The 14,754-nt window shown below is 38.9% G+C and overlaps 1 protein-coding gene across 2 annotated transcripts in view; it reads right to left on the reverse strand.

Annotated features, from left to right (window-relative positions):
• The window catches only part of CEP70 (centrosomal protein 70), an 84,026-nt gene that overhangs the window by 65,671 nt on the left and 3,601 nt on the right, over positions 1-14,754 (reverse strand). The gene's annotated exons all lie outside the window — the stretch shown is intronic.

Raw genomic sequence — 14,754 nt, forward strand, 5'->3', positions numbered from 1 at the left:
ACAAACAAATGGGACCTCCTCAAACTTCAAAGTTTCTGCACAGCAAAGGAAACCCTAAACAACACAAAAAGACAACCCACAGAATGGGAGAAAATCTTTGCAAGTGAATCCACTGACAAGGGATTCATCTCCAAAATTTATAAACACCTCCTACAGCTCCATACCCAAAAAACAAACAACCCCATCCAAAAATGGGCCGAAGATCTAAACAGACACTTCTCCAGAGAAGACATACAGATGGCCGAGAAACACACGAAAAGATGTTCAGCATCACTCATTATTAGAGAAATGCAAATCAAAACCACTCTGAGGTACCACCTTACACCAGCCAGAATGGCCATCATCCAAAAGTCTACAAACAATAAGCGCTGGAGAGGGTGTGGAGAAAAAGGAACACTAGTACACTGCTGGTGGGACTGTACATTGGTGCAACCAATGTGAAAAGCAGTATTGAGATTCCTCAGAAAACTAAACATAGAACTACCATTTGATCTAGCAATCCTACTCTTGGGCATCTATCCAGAGAAAACCACGACTCGCAAAGACAATGTACTCCAGTGTTTACTGCAGCATTATTTACAATAGCCAAAATATGAAAACAACCTAAATGTCCATTGACAGAGGCGTGGATCAAGAAGATGTGGTACATATACACAATGGAATATGACTCAGCCATTAAAAAGAACGAAATACCACCATTTTTTGCAACATGGATGGACCTAGAAATTATCATGCTAAGTCAGTCATACAATGAGACACCAGCATCAAATGCTTTCACTGACATGTGGAATCTGAAAAAAGGACTGATTGAACTTCTTTGCAGAACAGATGCTGACTCACAGCCATTGAAAAACTTATGGTCTCCGGAGGAGACAGTTTGGGGGGTGAGGGGACGTGCTTGGGCTGTGGGATGGAAATCCTGTGAAATCAGATTGTTAAGATCATTATACAACTACAGATGTGATAAATTCATTTGAGTAATAAAAAAAAGAAAGAAAAATAGAAAACAGTGACAACACATACAAAAAGAAATAAGAAGGGAGTTACCATTGTGGCTCAGTGGGTAAAGAATCTGACGAGCATCCATGAAGATTTGGCTTCGATTCCCTGGCCCTGTTCAATGGGTTAAAGGATCCCGCATTACCTCAAGCTTTGGTGTAGGTTGTGGATACAGCTTGGAACTGGTGTCGCTGTGGCTGTGGTGGAGGCCTATGGCTAGGGCTCTAATTCAACCCCTAGCCTGGGAAACTCCATATGCCACGAGTGTGGCCCACTTAAAGCAAGAAGGAAAGAAGAAAAATGAAAATTTTTATAAACATTTCACACACAAAAAGTAACCGAAGATGACAGTAATACAAGAAATGAACAAAATAGCCGTAAGATGTTATGAAAAATAGCAAAATGACAGAAATAATCCCCATCCATCAGAAATCACTTTAAATATAAATGGATTAAACTCTTGACAAATAGCCAAAATGAATTTTTTTAAAATATGATACGACTACATGTGTCTAAAACAGACCCACTTTATATCCAAAGATAAAAAGACGATGAAAATAAAAGGATGGCAGAATTCCCACTGTGGCACAACAGAAACAAATCTCACTTGAAACCATAAGGTTGCGGGTTCAATCCCTTGCCTTGCTCAGTGGGTTACAGATCTGGCATTGCCTTGAGCTATGATGTAGGTCACAGACTTGGCTGGGATCTGGCATTGCTGTGGTATAGGCTGGCAGCTGTAGCTCCTATTGAACCCCTATCCTGGGAACCTCCATATGCTGCAGGTGTGGCCCTAAAAAGCAAAGGAAAAAGATGGTAAAAGATTCTCTACGAAAATAATAATCAAAAGAAAGTACAGTAGTCAAGACAGTGTGGTACTGGTACCAAAACAGACATATAAACCAGTGGAACAGAACAGAGAACCCAGAAATAAACCCGGATACCTACAGTCAATTAATCTTCGATAAAGAAGGCAAGAATATAAAATGGGGAAAAGGCAGTCTTTTCAGCAAGTATTGCTGGGAAAACTGTACAGCTGCATGTAAATTAACGAAACTAGAACACACCCTCACACCATGCACAAAAATAAACTCAAAATGGGAGGTCCCGTCGTGGCAGAGTGGTTAATGAATCCAACTAGGAACCATGCGGTTGCAGATTCGATCCCTGGCCTTGCTCAGTGGGTTAACAATCTGGCGTTGCTGTGAGCTGTGGTGTAGGTCGCAGACACAGCTTGGATCCTGCGTTGCTGTGGCTCTGGCGTAGGCCTGTGGCTACAGCTCCGATTAGACCCCTAGCCTGGAAACCTCCATATGCCACAGAAGCAGCCTCAGAAAAGGCAAAAAGACAAATAAATAAATAAATAAATAAACTCAAAATGGTTTAAAGACTTAAACGTAAGACAAGACACCATCCCACTCCTAGAAAAGAACATAGGCAAAACATTCTCTGACATCAACCTTACAAATGTTTTCTTAGGTCAGTCTCCCAAGGCAACAGAAATAAAAGTAAAAATAAACCAAAGGGCCCTAATCAAACAGACAACCTTTTGCACAGCCAAGGAAACCATAAAAAGAAAACAAAAGACAACATACGGAATGGGTGAAAATAGTTTTAAACAATGCAACTGACAGGGATTTAATCTCTAAAATATACAATTTATACAACTCAACAGCAAAAAAGACAAAAACCCAATTGAAAAATGGGCACAAGACCTGAAAAGACATTTCTCCAAAGAAGATATACAGATGGCCAACAAGTACATGAAAAAATGCTCAACATCACTGATTATTAGAGAAATGCAAATCAAAATTACTATGAGGTACCACCTCACACCAGTCAGAATGGCCATCACTAGTAAGCCTACAAAATAACAAATGCTGGAGAAGGTGTGGAGAAAAGGGAACCCTCCTGCACTATTGGTAGCAATGTGAATTGGTACAACCACTATGGAAAACAGTATGGAGGTACCTCAGAAAACTAAATATAGAACTACCTTATGATCCAGCAATCCCACTCTTGGGCATATATCCAGACAAAACTTTCATTCAAAAAGATACATGCACCCCTATGTTCACTGCAGTACTATTCACAATAGCCAAGACATGGGAACAACCTAAATGTCCATTGACAGATGAATGGATTAAGAAGATGTGGTATATATACATAATGGAATACTACTCAGCCATAAAAAAGAACAAAATAATGCCATTTGCAGCAACATGGATGGAATTAGACTCAAATTAAGTGAGGTAAGTCAGAAAGAAAAGACAAATACCATATGATACCACTTACATCTGGAATCTAATATATGGCACAAATAAATCTATTTACCGAACTGAAACAAACTCATGGATATGGAGAATAGACTTGTGGTTGCTGGGGGAGGGATGGACTGGGAGTGTGGGGTTAGTAAATGCAAACTACTGCATTTGGAGTGGATAAGCAATGAGATCCTGCTGTATAGCACAGGGAACTATATCCAATCACTTGTGATAGAACATGATGGAGGATAACGTGAGATTAAAGAATGTGTGTGTTGGAGTTCCCGTTGTGGCGCAGTGGTTAACGAATCCGACTAGGAACCATGAGGTTGCGGGTTCAGTCCCTGCCCTTGCTCAGTGGGTTAAGGATCCGGCGTTGCCGTGAGCTGTGGTGTAGGTTGCAGACACGGCTCGGATCCCGAGTTGCTGTGGCTCTGGCGTAGGCCGGTGGCTACAGCTCCGATTGGACCCCTAGCCTGGGAACCTCCATATGCCGTGGGAGCAGCCCAAGAAATAGCAACAACAACAACAAAAAAAAAAGACAAAAGACAAAAAAAAAGAGAATGTGTGTGTGTGTGTGTGTATATATATATATATATATACATATATATATATATATATATATATGTAAGACTGGGTCACTTTTCTGTACAGCAGAAATTTACAGAAACACTATAAATAAACTTATAAAAATTTAAATAAATTAATTTAAATAAATTAAAAACTTAAGTACATAGGAGAAGAGTAGAATAGTGGTTACCAGGGGGAAGGGGAGATGGTGTTCAAAGTGCATGAAATGCATTATGTAAGATGAATAAGTTTTAAAATACATCATGGTGACTATAGTTAATAATGCTTTACTGTATACTGGAAATGTGCTAAGAACTCTAACCAATAAATAATAAACAATAAAGGCACTGTATGAAGAGATGGATATGTTAATTAGCTTGGTTATAGTAATAATTCCATATGTATGTCAAAGCATCATGTTGTGCACCTAAAATATTATAATTTTATTTTAAAATTAGAGTAGAATAAAAAAATAAAAAATGAATAAAAATATGAAACATCCAGAGTTCCCTGGTGGCCTGGCAGGTTAAAGATCCAGGGTTGTCAATGCTGTGGCTTGGGTCACTGCTGTGCTGTGTGTTCATTCCCTGGCCTGGGAACTTCCACATGCCAAGGATGTGGCAAAAAAGCAAAAACAAAAACAAAACCTCTAATTAACAACCTAATTTTACAACTTAAGGAGCTAGAAAAAGAAGAACAAATTAAAACCAAAGGTAGCAAAAGAAATAATAACTATTAATTAGAGCAGAAATAATGGAAATAAACAATAGGAAAGCAATAAAGTCAATGAAAGATATCTGAAAAGTTCAACAAAAATGACAAACGTTTAGGTAGATGAATAGAAAAAAAAGAGAAGACTCAAACTACTAAAATCAGAAATGAAAGTGGGGACATTACTACCAACCATGCAGAAATAAAAATCATAAGACAGTACTATGAATAATTGTATGCCAACAAATTAGATAACCAAAGTGAAACTGACAAATTCCTAGAAACATGAAAAGCTACCAAGACTGAATCACATAGATGGTGTAATAGAAGGACTGGAGCTCACCTTCTCTCATAAAAAGAACAAAATTACAACCAAATGCTGAAACAAATGGACTGAAAACTCTCAAAAAGATATCCTACTCCAGGACAAAGAGGAGGCCACATCAAGACAGCAGGAGGGGCGATACACGATATAAACAACCCCATACCCACCAGGTGGGCAGCTCACAAACTGCAAAGAACTGTATTACAGAGACTCACCTACAGGAATGAGAGTTCTGAGCCCCACGTCAGGTCCACACGCCTGTGGATCTGGCATCGGGAGGAAGAGTCCCCAGAGCATCTGGTATTGAAGGCCAGTGGGGCTTGTGCACAGGAGTTCCACAGGACTGGGGGAAATAGAGACCCCAGTCTTGAAAGGCTCACACAGGCTTTTACATGCACTGGGTCCAGGGCAAACTAGAGACTTCATAGGAATTTGTGTCAGACCTGACTGCAGTTCTTGGGGATCTCCTGGGAAAACAGGGGGTGACTGTGGCTCATTGTGGAGGAAGGACATCGGAAGCAAAGGTCTAGGGAATATTCATCAGCTTGCCTTCCTCTAGATGTGGCATGGCCGATTTGGGGAAAATCTGGCCCCACCCACTAGCAGCGAAAAGCCCCAGGCCAAACAATAATCCAGGTGGGATCACAGCCCCACCCATCAGTAAACAGACTGCCTCAAGACCCCCTAGGCACACAGCCACCTCTGATCTTACCCAGAGACAAAGCCCCACCCACCAGAGGGTTAGGAATTTACAGCAAACATTGGACAAAGAAATACAAGATTTAAAACTTAAGCAAGCAGAGATGCAAAATACAATAACTAAAATTAAAAATTCATCAGAAGCAACCAACAAGCAAATATAAGAGGCAGAAGAACGAATAAGTGAGGTGGAGGACAGACTAGTGGAAACCACTGATGTGGAACAGAAAAGAGAAAAAAGACTGAAAAGAAATGAAGACAGTCTCAGAGAACTCTGGGACAACGTTAAACACACCAACATCCATATTATTGGGGTGCCAGGAGGAGAAGAGAAGAGACAAAGGGACAGAAAAAATATTTGAAGAGATAATAGCCAAAAATTTCCTTAACATGGGAAAGGAACCACTCAATCAAATCCAGGAAGACAATGAGTACTATATTAAAAAAAAAAAAAAAAACCAAGCAGGAACAGCACAAGACACATATTAATTGAAATGACCAAAATGAAAGACAAAAAGAAAACACTGAAAGCAGCTAGGGAAAAGAAACAAATAACATGCAAAGTAACCCCAGTAAGGTTATCAGTAGACTTTTTAGCAAAAACTGCAGGCCAGAAGGGAGTGACACAATATACTTAAAGTGATGAAAGGAAAAAACCTCCAACCTAGATTACTTTACCCAGCAAGGCACTCATTCAGATTTGAAGGAGAAATCAAAAGCTTTACAGATAAGCAAAAGCTAAGAGAATTCAGCAACACTAAACCAGCATTACAACAAATACTAAAGGAACTTCTCTAGGCAGAAAAGACCAAGACTAGAAACAAAAATACCACAAATGACAAGGCTCAACAGTAAAGGCATATATACAGTAAAGGTAGGAAATCATCCATGTGCAAATATGCACCAAAATCAGAAATTGTGAGAAGAGGAGGGTACACATGCAGGACACTGGAGATGCACTTGCAATTAAGAGACCAACAACTTAAAACAATCTCATAAACATATAGCTTCCTATACCAAAACTTCAGGGTAACTGCAAACCAAAAATCTACAATTGATACACAAATAAGAAAAATCAATTCAAATACAATGCTAAAGATAGTCATCAAACCACAAGAGGAGAGAACAAGGGAAGAAAAAAGAGCAACAAAAGCAAATCCAAAAGTTAATAAAATGGCAACAAGAAAATACATATCAATAATTACCTTAAATGTTAATGGACTAAATGTCTCAACCAAAAGACACAGACTGGCTGAATGGATTAAAAAAAACCAAGACCCATATATATGCTGTCTTCAAGAGGCCCACTTCACTTCTAAGGACACATACAAATTAAAAGTGAGAGGATGGAAGAAAATATTTCATGCAAACGGGGATCTAAAGAAAGCTGGAGTATCGATACTCATATCAGACAAAATAGACCTTTAAAATAAAGAATAGTATAAGAGACAAAGAAGGACATTACATAATGATCAAAGGATCAATCCAAGAAGAAGATATAACAATTATAAATATACATGCACCCAACATAGGATCACCTCAATGTATAAGACAACTGCTAACAACCTTAAAAGGAGAAATTGACAATAACACAATAATAGCGGGGGACTTTAGCACCCCTCTTACAGGAATTGACAGATCATCCAGACAGAAAATCAACAAGGAAACACAGGCCGTAAATGATGCATTAGACCAGAGGGATTTAATAGATATTTATAGGACATTCCATTCAAAAGCAGCAGAATACACATTCTTCTCAAGTGCACAAAGAACATTCTCTAGAATTGATCACATTCTGGGCCACAAATCAAGCCTCAGTAACTTTAAGAAAACTGAAATCATATCAAGCATCTTTTCTGACCACAACACTATAGGACTGGAAATCAACAAGAAAACAACTGCAAGAATTACAAACACATGGAGACTAAACAACATGCTACTAAACAACCAATGGATCACTGAAGAAATCAAAGAGGAAATTAAAAAATACCTGGCAGCAAATGACAACAAAGATATGACACTCCAAAACCTATGGGATGCAGCAAAAGCAGTTCTAAGAGGAAAGTTTATAGCAATACAAGCCCACTTCAGGAAAGAAGAAAAAACTCAAATAAACAACCTTTTACATCTAAGCAGTAGAGAGAGAAGAACAGATATGACCTAAAGTTAACAGAAGGAAAGAAATCCTAAAGATCAGAGCAGAAATCAATGAAATAGAAATGAAGAAAACCATAGAGAAGATCAATGAAACGAAAAGCTGGTTCTGTGAAAAGATCAACAAAATTGATAAACCCTTAGCCAGACTTAACAAGAAAAAAAGAGGACTCAAATCAATAAAATTAGAAATGAAAAAGGAGAAGTTATAATGGATGTCACAGATACAAAGGATTATAAGAGACTATTACATGCCAACTCTAAGCCAATAAAATAGAAAACCTAGAAGCAATGGACAAATTCTTAAAAAAGTATAATCTTGCAAGACTAAACCAAGATGAAATAGAAAAGATGACTGGACCCATCACAAGTACTAAAATTGAAACTGTGATTAAAAAACTTCCAAAAAATATGGAGTTCCCGTCGTGGCGCACTGGTTAACGAATCCGACTAGGAACCATGAGGTTGCGGGTTCGATCCCTGCCCTTGCTCAGTGGGTTAACGATCCGGCATTGCCATGAGCTGTGGTGTAGGTTGCAGACGCGGCTTGGATCCCTCGTTGCTGTGGCTCTGGCATAGGCTGACAGCTACAGCTCCAATTAGACCCCTAGCCTGGGAACCTCCATATGCCACAGGAGCGGTCCAAGAAATGGCAAAAAAGACAAAAAAAAAAAAAACTTCCAAAAAATAAAAGTCCAGGACCAGATGGCTCCACAAGTGAATTCTATCAAACATTTAGAGAAGAGGTAACACCTATCCTTATGAAACTACTTCAAAAAACTGCAGAGGAAGGAACATTCCCAAACTCATTCCACGAGGCCACCATCACCCTGATAGCAAAACCAGACAAAGATACCACAAAAAAAAAAAAGGAAATTACAGGCCAATTTCACTGATGAACATAGATGCAGAAATCCTCAACAAAATACTAGCAAACTACATCCAACAATACATTAAAAGGATTGTACATCATGATCAAGTGGGATTTATCCCAGGGATACAAGGATTGTTCTATATCTGCAAATCAATCAGTATGATACACCACATTAACAAACTCAAGAGTAAAAACAGTATGATCCTCTCAATAGATGCAGAAAAAGCCTTTGACAAAATCCAACACTCATTTCTGATTAAAAACCCTCCAGAGGGGAGTTCCCGCCCTGGCGCAGTGGTTAACGAATCCGACTAGGAACCATGAGGTTGCGGGTTCGGTCCCTGCCCTTGCTCAGTGGGTTAACGATCCGGCGTTGCCGTGAGCTGTGGTGTAGGTTGCAGACGCGGCTCGGATCCCGCGTTGCTGTGCTCTGGCGTAGGCCGGTGGCTACAGCTCCGATTCGACCCCTAGCCTGGGAACCTCCATATGCCGCAGGAGCGGCCCAAGAAATAGCCCAAAAAAAACCCTCCAGAAAGTGGGCATAGGAGGAAGCTACCTCAACATAATAAAGGCCATATATGACAAACCCACAGCTAACATCATTCTCAATGGTGAAAAGCTGAAAGAATTCCCCCTGAGATCAGGAACAAGACAAGGATGTCCACTCTCACCGCTATTATTCAACATAGTTTTGGAAGTCCTAGCCACAGCAATCAGAGAAGTAAAAGAAATAAAAGGACTCCAAATTGGAAAGGAAGAAGTAAAACTATCACTATTTGCAGATGACAGGATACTATACCTAGAAAATCCTAGATGCTACCAGAAAATTGTTAGAGCTCATCAATTTGGCAAAGTTGTAGGATACAAAATTAATACACAGAAATCGACTGCATTTCTGTATACGGACAACAAAAGATCAGAAAGAGAAATTAACAAAACAACCCCATTTACTATTGCATCAAAAAAAATAAAATACTTAGGAATAAACCTACCTAGAGACAAAAGACCTGTACTCTGAAAAATGTAAGATGCTAATGAAAGAAATCAACAGATGAATGGATAAGCAAAATATGGTATAGCTATACAATGGAATATTATTCAGTCTTAAACAGAAAGGAAATGTTTATATTAAAGATACAACACTAAGGACATTAGCCAGTCCCCAAAAGAGAAATGTTGTACGATTCCACTTGTACAAAAAGTAGCATCGTGGTTGCCTTGGGGGAATGGTGAGTTACTGTTTAATGAGTATAGAGTTTCAGCTTTGCACGATGAAGAGTTCTATAGATAAATGGCGGGGATGGTAGCATATTATGATTGTATTTAACACCACTGAATTATATAAACACTTAAAAATGGTTAAGACATTAAAAGTTTGTATATTTTACCACAATTTTTTAAATTGGGGGGGGGGAATGCTGATGGTTTAACATCAAAGTATTGAAGGGTTAGTGAATAAATGAATAAAAACCCAGCAGCATTCACCCAAAGTTTAACTATTCCAACTCATGAACCTGTAAAAATTCTGGTGAAATCACTGAAAAGAGTTTCTTCCATGAGATTCTTTAGCACTTTCTGCTTCTGCTTAGAATAGAAATACCATGACAGTATTTTTTTTTGCCACCCCCATGGCATGAATAAGCTCTCAGGCCAGAGATCAAACCCATGTCACAGCAGTGAACTGAGACACTACAGTGACAACACTGGATCCTTAACCCACTGATCTACAAAAGAACTGCAGTATCATTTATTTTCGTCCTGCAACATTTCAACACTCCTGGTTCCATCTGGACATGAAGAACAGAGGGAAAAGAAATGGAAAAAAGAAAGACATGGCTTAACTTTTCTTAACCTACAAGTTACTTCAGCTTTTATATGAAATTTAAAGTGGTTGAAGCCAATGCCTACGCCTGGGAAACCTACGATGACAGGAGTTTCCTCCACTGAGGTTCTGGTAGAAGATGGCTATTGAAAATAAAAGTTCAGGGTATACCGGAAGTAGAATTTTTTTTTTTTAAGGGCTGCATTTGTGGCATATGGAGATTCCCAGGCTAGGGGTCTGATTGGAGCTACAGCTGCTGGCCTATGCCACAGCTGCAGCAATGCCAGATCTGAGCCATGTCTGTGACCTACACAACAGCTCATAGCAATGCCAGATCCTTAACCCACTGAGGGAGGCCAGGGATTGAATCCACAACCTCTTGGTTCCTAGTCAGATTCATTTCCACTGTGCCACAATGGGAACTCCCAGAGGCAGAATTTAAATCATTTATTCAATGAGACCAGTATTCTCTTGTTCATAGTATAGTATATTTCACATCAGTCCTTTACAAGATGTGTGAGTAGATCAACTACAGAAATAGCCACATCCTCAAATCTATAAACGGAAGATTAGTACTTTCCTGGGAGAGGTGGGAAGTGAAATAGAGGGAAATGGGGAATGATGGCTAATGGGTACAGGGTTTCTTTTAACAGTTAAGAAAATACTCTAAAATTGATTGTGGTAATGTGTGACTATACCAAAAACCACTGAATTTAAATGGGTGAATTCTGCTTTATGTGAATTACATCTTTAAAAGATATAATTGCCCTATCGATTTCAGGAAAATTAATTTTACACAGAAATAAGAAAAACATTGAGGTCTAATCCCATCAAAAGTTAATACAAAAAAGGAGAGTAACATCCCTACAGACAAGAAGAACATGATTCATAAGCCTGCAAAGAGATCAAACTATAGCCTGTTATTTTAAAGCAAGCTATAAAATTAGGAAAAGTCTATAAAGACATGAAAGAATAATATAAGTCAAAATTAGAAAAGCTTGGAAATGAGGAGTTCCCATCATGGCTCAGTGGTTAGCAAACCCAACTAGCATCCATGAAGACATGGGTTCGATCCCTGGCCTTGCTTAGTGGGTTAAGGATCCAGCGTTGCCATGAACTGTGGTGTAGGTCATAGATGAGGCTCGAATCCCGAGTTGCAATGGCGTAGGCTGGCAGCTGCAGCTCCAATTGGACTTCTAGCCTGGAAACCTCCATATGCCACAGGTGCAGCCCTAAAAGACAAAGAAAGAAATAAAGAAAAGAGAGAAAGAAAAAGAAAGCAAGCAAGCAAAGCAAAGCTTTGAAATGAGGTTGACAGAATCTAGGAAAGAACAAATAATTTTAGAAATGAAGAGTAAGCAAGAAGGAACACAAAAGTGAATAAACACACAGGTAATGTCTTAAGGGAAACAGAAGTTAAAGGAAAACAATTTTCAAAAATTAAGTTGGGCTTCATAAAAATAAGAACTGTTCTTTAAAAGATACTATTATGAGCAGGAAAAGAAAAATTACAGAGAAAATACTGCAATTCAAAAGAACCCATATCCAAAATAAAGAACTCGGAGTTCCCGTCGTGGCGCGCAGTGGTTAAACGAATCCGACTAGGAACCATGAGGTTGCGGGTTCGGTCCCTGCCCTTGCTCAGTGGGGTAACGATCCAGCGTTGCCGTGAGCTGTGGTGTAGGTTGCAGACGCGGATCGGATCCCGCGTTGCTGTGGCTCTGGCGTAGGCCAGTGGCTACAACTCCGATTCGACCCCTAGCCTGGGAACCTCCATATGCCGCGGGAGCAGCCCAAAGAAATGGCAAAAAGACAAAAAAAAAAAAAAAAAAGAACTCTCAAAACACAATAAGAAATCAAAGAACCCAACTTAAAAATGGGCACAAAATTTGAATAGACATTTCACCAAAGAAGATATACAGATGGCAAATAAGCACATGAAAAGATGCTTATTTGAATGTCTTGGACCAAGGGTCTAGGATGTAAAGGAACTGGAACTCTGATACACTGCTGATGGGAATGTAGTACAGGACAGCCACTGTGGAAAACACTACGGCAATTTCTTAAAAAGTTTAAAATACACCTACCATAAGATCTAGTCATTCCATCCCTAGGTTCTCAAGAGTAACAAAAGCATATGTCCACACAAAAACTTGTACATAAAGTTCCTGAATGCTTTATTTGTAATAGCCAGAAACTGGAAACAACTCAAATGTCCATCAATGGGTGAATGGCTACACAAAGTGTGGTATACACATACAATAGAATACTTCTCAGCAGTAAAAAGGAATACACATGTAACAACATGGATGAACCTCGAAATACTCAAGTAAACGAAGCCAAAGAGTACATACTATATGACTCCGTTTATATAAAACTATAGAAAACAAAAAACAAATCTACAGTGACAGAAAGATCAGTGGTTGGGGAATGGGAGGCTGGAATGATGGATTACCAAGCAGAACAAGGAAATTGGGGTAGTGCTGAATATGTTCACAATCTTGAATGTGGTAACAGTTTCACAAGTATATATGTACACCAAAATTATCAAATAGTTCATTTTAATATGTACAATTTATTGTATATCACATATAATCTCAAAAAAGTTGTTTAAAAAATAAAGCTTTCTTTGGAGTTCCCACTGTGGCAATGGAATTTGTGGCATCTTGGGAGCGCTGGGACAGCAGGTTCAATCCCCAGCCATGCACAGTGGGTTAAGGATCGAGCGTTGCCACAGGTAGCTTAAGTCAAAACTGTGGCTGGGATCTTGATTCCTGGCTCAGGAACTCCATATGTCACGGGGTAGCCAAAAAAGGAAAACATTTACAAATAAATAAATAAATAAATAAAGTTTTACTGAAATTAAAAAAACAAAAAAGATCTGAAACTGAAAGAACATATCAAGTACTGGAGAATACTGATCCAGAACAACCAAGACACGTTCTAATAAAATTACTGAACTTTAATAAAAGAAAAAAAAATTTTTTTTAGGGCCACACCAATGGCATATGGAAGTTCCCAAGCTAGGGGTTGAATTAGAGCTGTAGCTGCTGGCCTACACCACAGCCACAGCAACATGGGATCCAAGCCACTTCTTCGACCTACACCACAGCTTAGGGCAATGCCAGATCCTTAAACAACTGAGCGATTCCAGGGGTCGAACCCACGTCCTCATGGATACTAGTTAGGTTCCTTTTCACTGTGCCACAATAGCAAGCCCAAAAGAAAAAATTGGTCATCTATAAAAAAAAGGGAAAAAATGACTTATAAAGAGAAAAAATTAGATTATCATCTGGCTTTTGATACCAAAGAAAAATAAAACACTTAAGAACTCAAGGAAAAGAAGTGTGAGCAAAGATTTTATATAAGCAAATGTGACTTTCATGTATAAAGGGCACAAACTTTTATTAACATGCAAGAATTCAGGGAATATTTTTTTCAGAGGAATCTAACAGACGCATCAGGTAAATAAAATGCCTAGAAAGACATCAACATAAACACTGGCGGTAAACATTACATACACCTGTTGAACTAAGGATGGATAAATGAAGGCTAAGAGGAAAAGCAGTGTATATAATGACTATATGCTCTGACAATATAGATCTAATAAAATGATTTTCTTTAAAGGAGGAAAGAATGGGAAGAACAAAAAAAAGTTCAATGTTTTCGGTAATCATATTGGCGGTGACATCAGTAATTTATGTCTAATACTGTGATGTGTGTAATATGAGATAAAACAATCTGGATATAGTGGTGATGGTTATACAACACTATGAATGTACTTACTGACACCAAATTGTAAAAGTGTTATGGTTTTTTTTGTTTGTTTGTTTTTAGGGCCACACCTGCGGCATATGGAAGTTCCCAGGCTAGGGGTCCAATTGGAGCTACAGCTGCTGGCCTACACCACAGCCGCAGCAGCCCAGGATCCGAACCTCATCTTCAACCTGCACCGCAGCTCACGGCAATGCTGGATGCTCAACCCACTGAGTGAGGCCAGGAAGCAAACCTGCATTCTCATGGATACCACTAGTCAGGTTCAAAACCTGCTAAGCAAGAAAAGGAACTCTGAAATGTAAGTTTAAAAGGGTTAAAATGGTGGTGGGGGGAACCACCAAGTGAAATGAGTAATTATGGGACATTCTAATTCTATCATCTCCTAAATTCATAAAAACCAATATTTTTGACAAGGAAAAAAGAGATTACAGGTATAATAGAGAAAGTAAGTAAAAGCTCAGAGTCCCAATTCGAACTGAGAGTATTCGTATGAACTCATGAGATATTTTATCTACAATGTGTGTGCCTATAGAAAGGGCTAAGATACTTATGTCTAGCT

This window comes from Phacochoerus africanus, chromosome 1 (assembly GCF_016906955.1).
Source record: "Phacochoerus africanus isolate WHEZ1 chromosome 1, ROS_Pafr_v1, whole genome shotgun sequence".
NCBI classification, from domain to species: Eukaryota; Metazoa; Chordata; class Mammalia; order Artiodactyla; family Suidae; genus Phacochoerus; species Phacochoerus africanus.